This window comes from Spermophilus citellus, assembly GCF_964194105.1.
Source record: "Spermophilus citellus genome assembly, chromosome: 14".
Lineage (NCBI taxonomy): Eukaryota > Metazoa > Chordata > Mammalia > Rodentia > Sciuridae > Spermophilus > Spermophilus citellus.
The window spans coordinates 11,494,710-11,511,217 of record NC_138194.1 but is presented as its reverse complement, the minus strand read 5'-3'; positions in this window follow the sequence as shown (position 1 = coordinate 11,511,217).

Below are 16,508 nucleotides of genomic sequence, written 5' to 3'. Positions count from 1 at the left end.
ATGAAAGTGATTTGTGCCAGTCTCTCCTTAGGGCTACATCAATAGGAAACAAACCTTAGAGATAGAACTAGGAACTACTTTATTGTGTCAAGTTTCAAAGATCTAGCACAAACCGTGTTTGATTTAGATTTCCAAGTATATGTATCCTTATAGGAGAAAACCGAGTGAAACCTAAAAATTTAAACTGTTACTGCCAACGAACGGTTTAACCTAGAAGAACGAAATTCGGTGAGCCAAGTGGGTTTGGGGTACTGATCATTATCTGAAAGTGTATTCAAGATTTTGTGACAAAAATGTGTGCTGAGATTTCAGGAAACTCGTATTTTTTTTGAAGCTTGGCAACCCCTTTCCATGAAAGAGATTTGAGCCAGTCTTTGCTTAGGGCTACATCAATAGGACACAAACCATAGAGATAGAACTTAAAACTACTTTATTGTGTCAAGTTTCAAAGAGCTAGCAAAAACCGTGTTTGATTTAGAGTTCCAACTACATGTATCCATATAGGAGAAAACAGACTGAAGTCTAAAAATTAAAACCGTTACTGCCAACGAACGGTTTAACCTAGAAGAACGAAATTTGGTGAGCCAAGTGGCATTGGGGTACTGATCATTACCTGTAAGTGCCATCAAGATTGGGTGAAAAAATGTTTGCCGAGATTTCAGGAAACTCGTAGTTTTTTGGAAGCTTGGCAACCCCTTTCCATGAAAGGGATATGCGCCAGTATCTGCCTAGGGCTACATGAATAGGAAACAAACCAAAGAGATAGAACTTGGAACTACTTTATTGTGTCAAGTTTCAAAGAGCTAGCACAAACTGTGTTTGATTTAGAGTTCCAACTACATGTATCCATATAGGAGAAAACAGAGAGAAACCTAAAAATTAAAACTGTTACTGCCAACGAACGGTTTAACATAGAAGAACGAAATTTTGTGAGCCAAGTGGCATAGGGGTACTTATAATTACCTGAAAGTGTCATCAAGATTGGGTGAAAAAATGTGTGCTGAGATTACAGGAAACTCGTAGTTTTTTTGGAAGCTTGGCAACCCCTTTTCATGAAAGTGATTTGCGCCAGTCTCTCCTTAGGGCTACATCAATAGGAAACAAACCTTAGATATAGAACTTGGAACTACTTTATTGTGTCAAGTTTCAAAGATCTAGCACAAACCGTGTTTGATTTAGATTTCCAAGTATATGTATCCTTATAGGAGAAAACAGAGTGAAACCTAAAAATTAAAACTGTTACTGCCAACTAACGGTTTAACTTAGAAGAACGAAATTTGGTGAGCCAACAGGGATTGGGGTACTGATCATTACCTGAAAGTGTCATCAAGATTGGGTGAAAAAATGTGTGCTGAGATTTCAGGAAACTCGTAGTTTTTTGGAAGCTTGGCAACCCGTTTCCATGAAAGTGATTTGCGCCAGTCTCTGCTTAGGGCTACATAAATAGGAAACAAACCTTAGAGATAGAACTTAAAACTACTTTATTGTGTCAAGTTTCAAAGAGCTAGCAAAAACCGTGTTTGATTTAGAGTTCCAACTACACGTATCCTTATAGGAGAAAACAGAGTGAAGCCTAAAAATTAAAACTGTTACTGCCAACGAATGGTTTAACCTAGAAGAACGAAATTAGGTGAGCCAAGTGGGATTGGGGTACTGATCATTACCTGAAAGTGTCATCAAGATAGGGTGAAAAAATATGTGCTGAGATTTCAGGAAACTCGAAGTTTTTTGGAAGTTTGGCAACCCCTTTCCATGAAAGTGATTTGCGCCAGTCTTTGCTTAGGGCTACATAAATAGGAAACAAACCATAGAGATAGAACTTGGAACTACTTTATTGTGTCAAGTTTCAAAGAGCTAGCACAAACCGTGTTTGATTTAGAGTTCCAACTACATGTATGCATATAGGAGAAAACCGAGTGAAACCTAAAAATTAAAACTGTTACTGCCAACGAATGGTTTAACCTAGAAAAACGAAATTTGGTGAGCCAAGTGGGATTAGGGTACTTATCATTACCTGAAAGTGTCATCAAGATTGGGTAAAAAAATGTGTGCTGAGATTTCAGGAAACTCGTAGTTTTTTTGAAGCTTGGCAACACCTTTCCATGAAAGTGATTTGCGCCAGTCTTTGCTTAGGGCTACATAAACAGGAAAAAACCATAGAGATAGAACTTGGAACTACTTTATTGTGTCAAGTTTCAAAGAGCTAGCACAAACCGTCTTTGATTTAGAGTTCCAAATACATGTATCCTTATAGGAGAAAACAGAGTGAAGCCTAAAAATTAAAACTGTTACTGTCAACGAACGGTTTAACCTAGAAGAACAAAATTAGGTGAGCCAAGTGGGACTGGGGTCCTGATCATTACCTGAAAGTGTCATCAAGATTGGGTGAAAAAATGTGTGCTGAGATTTCAGGAAACTCGTAGTTTTTTGGAAGCTTGGCAACCCCTTTCCATGAAAGTGATTTGCGCTGGTCTCTGATTAGTGCTACATCAATAGGAAACAAGCCATAGAGATGCAAATTAGAACTACATTATTGTTCAAGTTTCAAAGAGCTAGCACAAACAGTGTTTTATTTAGAGTTCCAACTACATGTATCCATATAGGAGAAAACCGAGTGAAACCTAAAAATTAAAACTGTTACTGCCAACGAACGGTTTAACCGAGAAGAACGAAATTCGGGGAGCCAAGTGGGATTGGGGTACTGATCATTACCTGTAAGTGTCATCAAGATTAGGTGAAAAAATGTGTGCTTAGATTTCAGGAAACTCGTAGTTTTTTGGAAGATTGGCAACCCCTTTCAATGAAAGTGATTTGCGCCGGTCTCTGATTAGTGCTACATCAATAGGAAACAAGTCATAGAGATACAAATTAGAACTACTTTATTGTGTCAAGTTTCAAAGAGCTAGCACAAACAGTGTTTGATTTAGAGTTCCAACTACATGTATCCATATAGGAGAAAACCGAGTGAAACGTAAAAATTAAAACAGTTACTGCCAAGGAACGGTTTAACCTAGAAGAACGATATTCGGTGAGCCAAGTGGGTTTGGGGTACTGATCATTAACTGAAAGTGTATTCAAGTTTGGGTGACAAAAATGTGTGCTGAGATTTCAGGAAACTCGTATTTTTTTTTGAAGCTTGGCAACCCCTTTCCATGAAAGTGATTTGCGCCAGTCTTTGCTTAGGGCTACATCAATAGGACACAAACCATAGAGATAGAACTTGGAACTACTTTATTGTGTCAAGTTTTAAAGAGCTAGCACAAACCGTATTTGATTTAGAGTTCCAACTACATGTATCCATATAAGAGAAAACATAGTGAAACCTAAAATTTAAAACTGTTATTGCCAACGAACGGTTTAACCTAGAAGAACGAAATTTGGTGAGCCAAGTGGGATTGGGGTACTGATCATTACCTGAAAATATCATCAAGATTGGGTTAAAAAATATGTGCTGAGATTTCAGGAAACTCGTAGTTTTTTGGAAGCTTGGCAACCCCTTTCCATGAAAGTGATTTGCGTCAGTCTCTGCTTAGGGCTACATCAATAGGAAACAAACCATAGTGATAGAACTTAGAGCTACTTTATTGTGTCAAGTTTCAAAGAGCTAGCACAAACCGTGTTTGATTTAGAGTTCCAACTACATGTATCCATATAGGAGAAAACAGAGTGAAACCTAAAAATTAAAACTGTTACTGCCAACGAACGGTTTAACCTAGAAGTACGAAATTTGGTGAGCCAAGTGGGATTGGGGTACTGATCATTATCTGAAAGTGTCATCAATATTGGGTGAAAAAATGTGTGCTGAGATTTCAGGAAACTCGTAGTTTTTTGGAAGCTTGGCAACCCTTTTCCATGAAAGTGATTTGCGCCGGTCTCTGCTTAGGGGTACATCAATAGGAAACAAAATATAGAGATAGAACTTTGAACTACTTTATTGTGTCAAGTTTCAAAGAGCTAGCACAAACCGTGTTTGATTTAGAGTTCCAACTACATGTATCCATATAGGAGAAAACCGAGTGAAACCTAAAAATTAAAACTGTTACTGCCAACGAAAGGTTTAACCTAGAAGAAGGAAATTTGGTGAGCCAAGTGACATTGGTGTACTTATCATGACCTGTAAGTGTCATCAAGATTGGGTGAAAAAATGTGTGCTGAGATTTCAGGAAACTCGTAGTTTTTTGGAAGCTTGGCAAAACCTTTCCATGAAAGTGATTTGCGCTGGTCTCTGCTTATGGCTACATCAATAGGAAACATACCATAGAGATAGAACTTGGAACTACTTATTTGTGTCAAGTTTCAAAGAGCTAGCACAAACCAAGTTTGATTTAGAGTTCCAACTACATGTATCCATATAGGAGAAAACAGAGTGAAACCTAAAAATTAAAACTGTTACTGCCAAGGAACGGTTTAACTTAGAAGAACGAAAACTGGTGAGCCAAGTGGGATTGGGGTACTGATCTGTACCTGAAAGTGTCATCAAGATTGGGTGAAAAAATGTGTGCTGAGATTTTAGGAAACTCGTAGTTTTTTGGACTCTTGGCAACCCCTTTCCATGAAAGTGATTCGCGTGGTCTCTGCTTAGGGCTACATCAATAGGAAACAAACCATAGAGACAGAACTGGGAACTACTTTATTGCGTCAAGTTTCAAAGAGCTACCACAAACTGTGTTTGATTTAGAGTTCCAACTACATGTATCCATATAGAAGAAAACAGAGTGAAACCTAAAAATTAAAACTGTTACTGCCAACGAACGGTTTAACCTAGAAGAATGAAATTTGGTGAGCCACGTGTGATTGGGGTACTGAACATTACCTGAAAGTGTCATCAAGATTGGGTGAAAAAATGTGTGCTGAGATTTCAGGAAACTCGTAGTTTTTTGGAACCTTGGCAACCACTTTCCATGAAAGTGATTTGTGCCAGTCTCTGCTTAGGGCTACATCAATAGGAAACAAACCATAGAGATAGAACTTGGAACTACTTTATTGTGTCAAGTTTCAAAGAGCTAGCACAAACCGTGTTTGATTTAGAGTTCCAAATACATGTATCCATATAGGAGAAAACAGAGTGAAACCTAAAAATTTAAACTGTTACAGCCAACGAATGCTTTAAACTAGAAAAACGAAATTTGGTGAGCCAAGTGGGATTGGGGTACTGATCATTACCTGAAAGTGTCATCAAGATTGGGTGAAAAAATGTGTGCTGTGATTTCAGGAAACTCGTAGTTTTTTGGAAGCTTGGCAACACCTTTCCATGAAAGTTATTTGCACCCGTCTCTGCTTATGGCTACATCAATAGGAAACAAACCATAGAGATAGAACATGGAACTGCTTTTTGTGTCAAGTTTCAAAGAGCTAGCACACACCGTGTTTGATTTAGTGTTCCAAATATATGTATCCATATAGGAGAAAACAGAGTGAAAACTAAAAATTAAAACTGTTACTGCCAACGAACGGTTTAACCTAGAAGAACGAAATTTGGTGAGCCAAGTGGGATTGGAGTACTGATCTTTACCTGAAAGTGTCATCAAGATTGGGTGAAAAAATGTGTGCTGAGATTTCTGGAAAATCGTAGTTTTTTGGACTCTTGGCAACCCCTTTCCATGAAAGTGATTTGCGCCAGTCACTGCATAGGGCTACATCAATAGGAAACAAACCATAGAAATAGAACTTGGAGCTACTTTATTGTGTCAGGTTTCAAAGAGCTAGCACAAACCGTGTTTGATTTAGATTTCCAACTACATGTATCCTTATAGGAGAAAACAGAGTGAAACCTAAAAATTAAAACTGTTACTGCTAACGAACGGTTCAACCTAGAAGAAAGAAATTTGGTGAGCCAAGTGGGATTGGGGTACTGATCATTACCTGAAAGTGTCATCAAGATTGGGAGAAAAAATGTGTGCTGAGATTTCAGGAAACTCGTAGTTTTTTGGAAGCTTGGCAACCCTTTTCCATGAAAGTGATTTGCGCCAGTATCTGCCTAGGGCTACATGAATAGGAAACAAACCATAGAGATAGAACTTGGAACTACTTTATTGTGTCAAGTTTCAAAGAGCTAGCACAAACTGTGTTTGATTTAGAGTTCCAACTACATGTATCCATATAGGATAAAACAGAGTGAAACCTAAAATTAAAAGTGTTACTGCCAACGAACGGTTTAACCTAGAAGAACGAAATTTGGTGAGCCAAGTGACATTAGTGTACTGATCATGACCTGTAAGTGTCATCAAGATTGGGAGAAAAAATGTGTGCTGAGATTTCAGGAAACTCGTAGTTTTTTGGAAGCTTGGCAACCCATTTCCATGAAAGTGATTTGCGCCAGTCTCTCCTTAGGGCTACATCAATAGGAAACAAACCATAGAGATAGAACTTGGAACTACTTTATTGTGTCAAGTTTCAAAGAGCTAGCACAAACCGTGTTTGATTTAGAGTTCCAAATACATGTATCCATATAAGCGAAAACAGAGTGAAACCTAAAAATTTAAACTGTTACAGCCAACGAATGCTTTAAACTAGAAAAACGAAATTTGGTGAGCCAAGTGGGATTGGGGTATTGATCATTACCTGAAAGTGTCATCAAGATTGGGTGAAAAAATGTGTGCTGTGATTTCAGGAAACTCGTAGTTTTTTGGAAGCTTGGCAACACCTTTCCATGAAAGTTATTTGCACCCGTCTCTGCTTATGGCTACATCAATAGGAAACAAACCATAGAGATAGAACATGGAACTGCTTTTTGTGTCAAGTTTCAAAGAGCTAGCACACACCGTGTTTGATTTAGTGTTCCAAATACATGTATCCATATAGGAGAAAACAGAGTGAAACCTAAAAATTAAAACTGTTACTGCCAACGAACGGTTTAACCTAGAAGAACGAAATTTGGTGAGCCAAGTGGGATTGGAGTACTGATCTTTACCTGAAAGTGTCATCAAGATTGGGTGAAAAAATGTGTGCTGAGATTTCTGGAAAATCGTAGTTTTTTGGACTCTTGGCAACTCCTTTCCATGAAAGTGATTTGCGCCAGTCACTGCATAGGGCTACATCAATAGGAAACAAACCATAGAAATAGAACTTGGAGCTACTTTATTGTGTCAGGTTTCAAAGAGCTAGCACAAACCGTGTTTGATTTAGATTTCCAACTATATGTATCCATATAGGAGAAAACAGAGTGAAACCTAAAAATTAAAACTGTTACTGGTAACGAACGGTTCAACCTAGAAGAAAGAAATTTGGTGAGCCAAGTGGGATTGGGGTACTGATCATTACCTGAAAGTGTCATCAATATTGGGAGAAAAAATGTGTGCTGAGATTTCAGGAAACTCGTAGTTTTTTGGAAGCTTGGCAACCCTTTTCCATGAAAGTGATTTGCGCCAGTATCTGCCTAGGGCTACATGAATAGGAAACAAACCATAGAGATAGAACTTGGAACTACTTTATTGTGTCAAGTTTCAAAGAGCTAGCACAAACTGTGTTTGATTTAGAGTTCCAACTACATGTATCCATATAGGAGAAAACAGAGTGAAACCTAAAATTAAAAGTGTTACTGCCAACGAACGGTTTAACCTAGAAGAACGAAATTTGGTGAGCCAAGTGACATTAGTGTACTGATCATGACCTGTAAGTGTCATCAAGATTGGGAGAAAAAATGTGTGCTGAGATTTCAGGAAACTCGTAGTTTTTTGGAAGCTTGGCAACTTATTTCCATGAAAGTGATTTGCGCCAGTCTCTCCTTAGGGCTACATCAATAGGAAACAAACCTTAGAGATAGAACTTGGAACTTCTTTACTGTGTCAAGTTTCAAAGAGCTAGCACAAACCGTGTTTGATTTAGAGTTCCAACTACATGTATCCTTATAGGAGAAAACAGAGTGAAGCCTAAAAATTAAAACTGTTACTGTCAACGAACGGTTTAACCTAGAAGAACGAAATTTGGTGAGCCAAGTGGCATTGGGATACTGATCATTACATGTAAGTGTCATCAAGATTTGGTGAAAAAAATGTGTGCTGAGAATTCAGGAAACTCGAAGTTTTTTTTAAGCTTGGTAACCCCTTTCAATGAAAGTGATTTGCACCAGTCTCTGCTTAGGGCTACATCAATAGGGAACAAACCATAGAGATAGAACTTGGAACTACTTTATTGTGTCAAGTTTCAAAGAGCTAGCACAAACCGTGTTTGATTTAGAGTTCCAACTACATGTATCCATATAGGAGAAAACCGAGTGAAACCTAAAAATTTAAACTGTTACTGCCAACGAACGGTTTAACCTAGAAGAACGAAATTCGGTGAGCCATGTGGGATTAGGTACTGATCATTACCTGTAAGTGTCATCAAGATTGGGTGAAAAAATGTGTGCTTAGATTTCAGGAAACTCGTAGTTTTTTGGAAGATTGGCAACCCCTTTCAATGAAAGTGATTTGCGCTGGTCTCTGATTAGTGCTAAATCAATAGGAAACAAGTCATAGAGATACAAATTAGAACTACTTTATTGTGTCAAGTTTCAAAGAGGTAGCACAAACAGTCTTTGATTTAGAGTTCCAACTACATGTATCCATATAGGAGAAAACCGAGTGAAACCTAAAAATTAAAACAGTTACTGCCAACGAACGGTTTAACCTAGAAGAACAAAATTCGGTGAGCCAAGTGGGTTTGGGGTACTGATCATTACCTGAAAGTGTATTCAAGATTGGGTGACAAAAATGTGTGCTGAGATTTCAGGAAACTCGTATTTTTTTTGAAGCTTGGCAACCCCTTTCCATGAAAGTGATTTGCGCCAGTCTTTGCTTAGGGCTACATCAATAGGACACAAACCATAGAGATAGAACTTGGAACTACTTTATTGTGTCAAGTTTCAAATAGCTAGCACAAACCGTGTTTGATTTAGAGTTCCAACTACATGTATCCATATAGGAGAATACAGACTGAAGCCTAAAAATTAAAACTGTTACTGCCAACGAACGGTTTCACATAGAAGAACGAAATTTGGTGAGCCAAGTGGGATTGGGGTCCTGATCATTACCTGAAAGTGTCATCAAGATTCTGGGAAAAAAATATGTGCTGAGATTTCAGGAAACTCGTAGTTTTTTGGAAGCTTGTCAACCCCTTTCCATGAAAGTGATTTGCGCCAGTCTCTGCTTAGGTCTACATCAATAGGAAACAAACCATAGAGATAGAGCGTGGAACTACTTTATTGTGTCAAGTTTCAAAGAGCTAGCACAAACCGTGTTTGATTTAGAGTTCCAACTACATGTATCCTTATAAGAGAAAACAGAGTGAAGCCTAAAAATTAAAACTGTTACTGCCAACGAACGGTTTAACCTTGAAGAACAAAATTTGGTGAGCAAAGTTGGATTGGGGTACTGATCATTACCTGAAAGTGTCATCAAGATAGGGTGAAAATATGTGTGCTGAGATCTCAGGAAACTCGAAGTTTTTTGGAATTTTGGCAACCCCTTTCCATGAAAGTGATTTGCGCCAGTCTTTGCTTAGGGCTACATCAATAGGAAACAAACCATAGAGATAGAACTTGGAACTACTTTATTGTGTCAAGGTTCAAAGAGCTAGCACAAACCGTGTTTGATTTAGAGTTCCAACTACATGTATCTATATAGGAGAAAACAGAGTGTAACCTAAAAATTAAAACTGTTACTGCCAACAAACAGTTTAATCTAGAAGAACGAAATTTGGTGAGCCAAGTGGGATTGGGTTACTGATCATTACCTGAAAGTGTCATCAAGATTGGGTGAAAAAATGTGTGATTTGATTTCAGGAAACTCGTAGTTTTTTGGAAGCTTGGCAACCCCTTTCCATGAAAGTGATTTGCGCTTGTCTCTGCTTAGATCTACATCAATAGGAAACAAACCATAGAGATAGAACTTGGAACTACTTTATTGTGTCAAGTTTCAAAGAGCTAGCACAAACCGTGTTTGATTTAGAGTTCCAACTACATGTATCCATATAGGAGAAAACAGAGTGAAACCTAAAAATTAAAACTCTTACTGCCAAGGAACTGTTTAACCTAGAAGAACGAAATTTGGTGAGCCAAGAGGGATTGGGGTACTGATCATTATGTGAAAGTGTCATGAAGATTGTGTGAAAAAAATGTGTGCTGAGATTTCAGGAAACTCGTAGTATTTTGGAAGATTGGCAACCCATTTCCATGAAAGTGATTTGCGCCAGTCTCTGCTTAGGGCTACATCAATAGGAAACAAACCATAGAGATAGAACTTGGAACTACTTTCTTGTGTCAAGTTTCAATGAGCTAGCACAAACCGTGTTTGATTTAGAGTTTCAACTACATGTATCCATATAGGAGAAAACAGAGTGAAACCTAAAATTAAAAGTGTTACTGCCAACGAACGGTTTAACCTAGAAGAACGAAATTTGGTGAGCCAAGTGACATTAGTGTACTGATCATGACCTGTAAGTGTCATCAAGATTGGGTGAAAAAATGTGTGCTTAGATTTCAGGAAACTCGTAGTTTTTTGGAAGATTGGCAACCCCTTTCAATGAAAGTGATTTGCGCTGGTCTCTGATTAGTGCTACATCAATAGGAAACAAGTCATAGAGATACAAATTAGAACTACTTTATTGTGTCAAGTTTCAAAGAGGTAGCACAAACAGTCTTTGATTTAGAGTTCCAACTACATGTATCCATATAGGAGAAAACCGAGTGAAACCTAAAAATTAAAACAGTTACTGCCAACGAACGGTTTAACCTAGAAGAACAAAATTCGGTGAGCCAAGTGGGTTTGGGGTACTGATCATTACCTGAAAGTGTATTCAAGATTGGGTGACAAAAATGTGTGCTGAGATTTCAGGAAACTCGTATTTTTTTTGAAGCTTGGCAACCCCTTTCCATGAAAGTGATTTGCGCCAGTCTTTGCTTAGGGCTACATCAATAGGACACAAACCATAGAGATAGAACTTGGAACTACTTTATTGTGTCAAGTTTCAAATAGCTAGCACAAACCGTGTTTGATTTAGAGTTCCAACTACATGTATCCATATAGGAGAATACAGACTGAAGCCTAAAAATTAAAACTGTTACTGCCAACGAACGGTTTCACATAGAAGAACGAAATTTGGTGAGCCAAGTGGGATTGGGGTCCTGATCATTACCTGAAAGTGTCATCAAGATTCTGGGAAAAAAATATGTGCTGAGATTTCAGGAAACTCGTAGTTTTTTGGAAGCTTGTCAACCCCTTTCCATGAAAGTGATTTGCGCCAGTCTCTGCTTAGGTCTACATCAATAGGAAACAAACCATAGAGATAGAGCGTGGAACTACTTTATTGTGTCAAGTTTCAAAGAGCTAGCACAAACCGTGTTTGATTTAGAGTTCCAACTACATGTATCCTTATAAGAGAAAACAGAGTGAAGCCTAAAAATTAAAACTGTTACTGCCAACGAACGGTTTAACCTTGAAGAACAAAATTTGGTGAGCAAAGTTGGATTGGGGTACTGATCATTACCTGAAAGTGTCATCAAGATAGGGTGAAAATATGTGTGCTGAGATCTCAGGAAACTCGAAGTTTTTTGGAATTTTGGCAACCCCTTTCCATGAAAGTGATTTGCGCCAGTCTTTGCTTAGGGCTACATCAATAGGAAACAAACCATAGAGATAGAACTTGGAACTACTTTATTGTGTCAAGGTTCAAAGAGCTAGCACAAACCGTGTTTGATTTAGAGTTCCAACTACATGTATCTATATAGGAGAACACAGAGTGTAACCTAAAAATTAAAACTGTTACTGCCAACAAACAGTTTAATCTAGAAGAACGAAATTTGGTGAGCCAAGTGGGATTGGGTTACTGATCATTACCTGAAAGTGTCATCAAGATTGGGTGAAAAAATGTGTGATTTGATTTCAGGAAACTCGTAGTTTTTTGGAAGCTTGGCAACCCCTTTCCATGAAAGTGATTTGCGCTTGTCTCTGCTTAGATCTACATCAATAGGAAACAAACCATAGAGATAGAACTTGGAACTACTTTATTGTGTCAAGTTTCAAAGAGCTAGCACAAACCGTGTTTGATTTAGAGTTCCAACTACATGTATCCATATAGGAGAAAACAGAGTGAAACCTAAAAATTAAAACTCTTACTGCCAAGGAACTGTTTAACCTAGAAGAACGAAATTTGGTGAGCCAAGAGGGATTGGGGTACTGATCATTATGTGAAAGTGTCATGAAGATTGTGTGAAAAAAATGTGTGCTGAGATTTCAGGAAACTCGTAGTATTTTGGAAGATTGGCAACCCATTTCCATGAAAGTGATTTGCGCCAGTCTCTGCTTAGGGCTACATCAATAGGAAACAAACCATAGAGATAGAACTTGGAACTACTTTCTTGTGTCAAGTTTCAATGAGCTAGCACAAACCGTGTTTGATTTAGAGTTCCAACTACATGTATCCATATAGGAGAAAACAGAGTGAAACCTAAAATTAAAAGTGTTACTGCCAACGAACGGTTTAACCTAGAAGAACGAAATTTGGTGAGCCAAGTGACATTAGTGTACTGATCATGACCTGTAAGTGTCATCAAGATTGGGTGAAAAAATGTGTGCTTAGATTTCAGGAAACTCGTAGTTTTTTGGAAGCTTGGCAACCCTTTCCATGAAAGTGATTTGCGCCAGTCTCTCCTTAGGGCTACATCAATAGGAAACAAACTATAGAGATAGAACTTGGAACTACTTTATTGTGTCAAGTTTCAAAGAGGTAGCACAAACCGTGTTTGATTTAGAGTTCCAACTACATGTATCCTTATAGGAGAAAACAGAGTGAAGCCTAAAAATTAAAACTGTTACTGTCAACGAACGGTTTAACCTAGAAGAACGAAATTAGGTGAGCCAAGTGGGATTGGGGTCCTGATCATTACCTGAAAGTGTCATCAAGATTGGGTGAAAAAATGTGTGCTGAGATTTCAGGAAACTCGTAGTTTTTTGGAAGCTTGGCAACCCCTTTCCATGAAAGTGATTTGCGCCGGTCTCTGCTTAGGGATACATCAATAGGAAACACACCATAGAGATAGAACATGAAACTACTTTATTGTGTCAAGTTTTAAAGAGCTAGCACAAACCGTGTTTGATTTAGAGTTCCAACTACATGTATCCATATAAGAGAAAACAGAGTGAAACCTAAAAATTAAAACTGCTACAGGCAACGAACGGTTTAACCAAGAAGAACGAAATTTGGTGAGGCAAGTGGCATTGGGATACTGATCATTACATGGAAGTGTCATCAAGATTGGGTGAAAAAAATGTGTGCTGAGATTTCAGGAAACTCGAAGTTTTTTTTAAGCTTGGTAACCCCTTTCCATGAAAGTGATTTGCGCCAGTCTCTGCTTAGGGCTACATCAATAGGGAACAAACCATAGAGATAGAACTTGGAACTACTTTATTGTGTCAAGTTTCAAAGAGCTAGCACAAACCGTGTTTGATTTAGAGTTCCAACTACATGTATCCATATAGGAGAAAACCGAGTGAAACCTAAAAATTTAAACTGTTACTGCCAAAGAACGGTTTAACCTAGAAGAACGAAATTCGGTGAGCCAAGTGGGATTGGGGTACTGATCATTACCTGTAAGTGTCATCAAGATTAGGTGAATAAATGTGTGCTTAGATTTCAGGAAACTCGTAGTTTTTTGGAAGATTGGCAACCCCTTTCAATGAAAGTGATTTGCGCTGGTCTCTGATTAGTGCTACATCAATAGGAAACAAGCCATAGAGATGCAAATTAGAACTACTTTATTGTGTCAAGTTTCAAAGAGCTAGCACAAACGGTGTTTGATTTAGAGTTCCAACTACATGTATCCATATAGGAGAAAACAGACTGAAGCCTAAAAATTAAAACTGTTACTGCCAACGAACGGTTTAACCAAGAAGAACGAAATTTGGTGAGCCAAGTGGGATTGGGGTCCTGCTCATTACCTGAAAGTGTCATCAAGATTCTGGGAAAAAATGTGTGCTGAGATTTCAGGAAACTCGTAGTTTTTGGAAGCTTGGCAACCCCTCTCCATGAAAGTGATTTGCGCCAGTCTCTGCATAGGTCTACATCAATAGGAAACAAATCATAGAGACAGGACTTGGAACTACTTTATTGTGTCAAGTTTCAAAGAGCTAGCACAAACCGCGTTTGATTTAGAGTTCCAACTACATGTATCCTTATAGGAGAAAACACAGTGAAGCCTAAAAATTAAAACTGTTACTGCCAACGAATGGTTTAACCTAGAAGAACGAAATTAGGTGAGCCAAGTGGGATTGGGGTACTGATCATTACCTGAAAGTGTCATCAAGATAGGGTGAAAAAATATGTGCTGAGATTTCAGGAAACTCGAAGTTTTTTGGAAGTTTGGCAACCCTTTCCATGAAAGTGATTTGCGCCAGCCTTTGCTTAGGGCTACATCAATAGGAAACAAACCATAGAGATAGAACTTGGAACTACTTTATTGTGTCAAGTTTCAAAGAGCTAGCACAAACCGTGTTTGATTTAGAGTTCCAACTACATGTATGCATATAGGAGAAAACCGAGTGAAACCTAAAAATTAAAACTGTTACTACCTACGAATGGTTTAACCTAGAAGAACGAAATTTGGTGAGCCAAGTGGGATTGGGGTACTTATCATTACCTGTAAGTGCCATCAAGATTGGGTAAAAAAATGTGTGCTGAGATTTCAGGAAACTCGTAGTTTTTGGAAGCTTGGCAACTTCTTTCCATGAAAGTGATTGGCGCCAGTCTTTGCTTAGGGCTACATCAATAGGAAACAAACCATAGAGATAGAACTTGGAACTACTTTATTGTGTCAAGTTTCAAAGAGCTAGCACAAACCGTGTTTGATTTAGAGTTCCAACTACATGTATCCATATAGGAGAAAACAGTGTAAAACCTAAAAATTTAAACTGTTACTGCCAACGAACGGTTTAACCTAGAAGAACGAAATTTTGTGAGCCAAGTGGCATTGGGGTACTGATCATTACCTGAAAGTGTCATCAAGATTGGGTGAAAAAATGTGTGCTGAGATTTCAGGAAACTCATAGTTTTTTGGAAGCTTGGCAACCCCTTTCCATGAAAGTGATTTGCGCCAGTCTCTGCTTAGGGGTACATCAATAGGAAACAAAATATAGAGATAGAACTTTGAACTACTTTATTGTGTCAAGTTTCAAAGAGCTAGCACAAACCGTGTTTGATTTAGAGTTCCAACTACATGTATCCATATAGGAGAAAACAGAGTGAAACCTAAAAATTAAAACTGTTACTGCGAATGAAAGGTCTAACCTAGAAGAAGGAAATTTGTTGAGCCAAGTGACATTGGTGTACTTATCATGACCTGTAAGTGTCATCAAGATTGGGTGAAAAAATGTGTGCTGAGATTTCAGGAAACTCGTAGTTTTTTGGAAGCTTGGCAACCCTTTTACATGAAAGTGATTTGCGCCGGTCTCTGCTTAGGGCTACATCAATAGGAAACAAGCCATATAGATTCAACTTGGAACTACTATATTGTGACAAGTTTCAAAGAGCTAGCACAAACCGTGTTTGATTTAGAGTTCCAACTACATGTATCCATATAGGAGAAAACCGAGTGAAACCTAGAAATTAAAACGGTTACTGCCAACGAACGGTTTAAGCTTGAAGAACGAAATTTGGTGAGCCAAGTGGGATTGGGGTACTGATCATTACCTGAAAGTGTCATCAAGTTTGGGTGAAAAAATGTGTGCTGAGATTTCAGGAAACTCGTCGTTTTTTGGAAGCTTGGCAACCCCTTTCCATGAAAGTGATTTGTGCCGGTCTCTGCTTAGGGCTACATCAATAGGAAACAAACCATAGAGATCGAACGTGGAACTACTTTATTGTGTCATGTTTCAAAGAGCTAGCACAAACCGTGTTTGATTTAGTGTTCCAACTACATGTATCCATATAGGAGAAAACAGAATGAAACCTAAAAATTAAAACTGTTACTGCGACCGAATGGTTTAACCTAGAAGAAGGAAATTCGGGGAGCCAAGTGGCACTGGGGTACTGATCATTACCTGTAAGTGTCATCAAGATTGGGTGAAAAAATGTGTGCTGAGATTTCAGGAAACTCGTAGTTTTTTGGAAGGTTGGCAACCCCTTTTCCATGAAAGTGATTTGTGCCGGTCTCTGCTTTGGGCTACATCAATAGGAAACAAACCACAGAGATAGAACTTGGAACTACTTTATTGTGTCAAGTTTCAAAGAGCTAGCACAAACCCTGTTTGATTTAGAGTTCCAACCACATGTATCCATATATGTGAAAACAGAGTGAAACCTAAAAATTAAAACTGTTACTGCCCACGAATGGTTTAACCTAGAAGAAGGAAATTTGGGGAGACAAGTTGGACTGGGGTTCTGATCATTACCTGAAAGTGTCATCACGATTGGGTGAAAAAATGTGTGCTGAGATTTCAGGAAACTCGTAGTTTTTTGGAAGCTTGGCAACCCCTTCCCATGAAAGTGATTTGCGCCACTCTCTGCTTAGGGCTACATCAATAGGAAAGAAACCATAG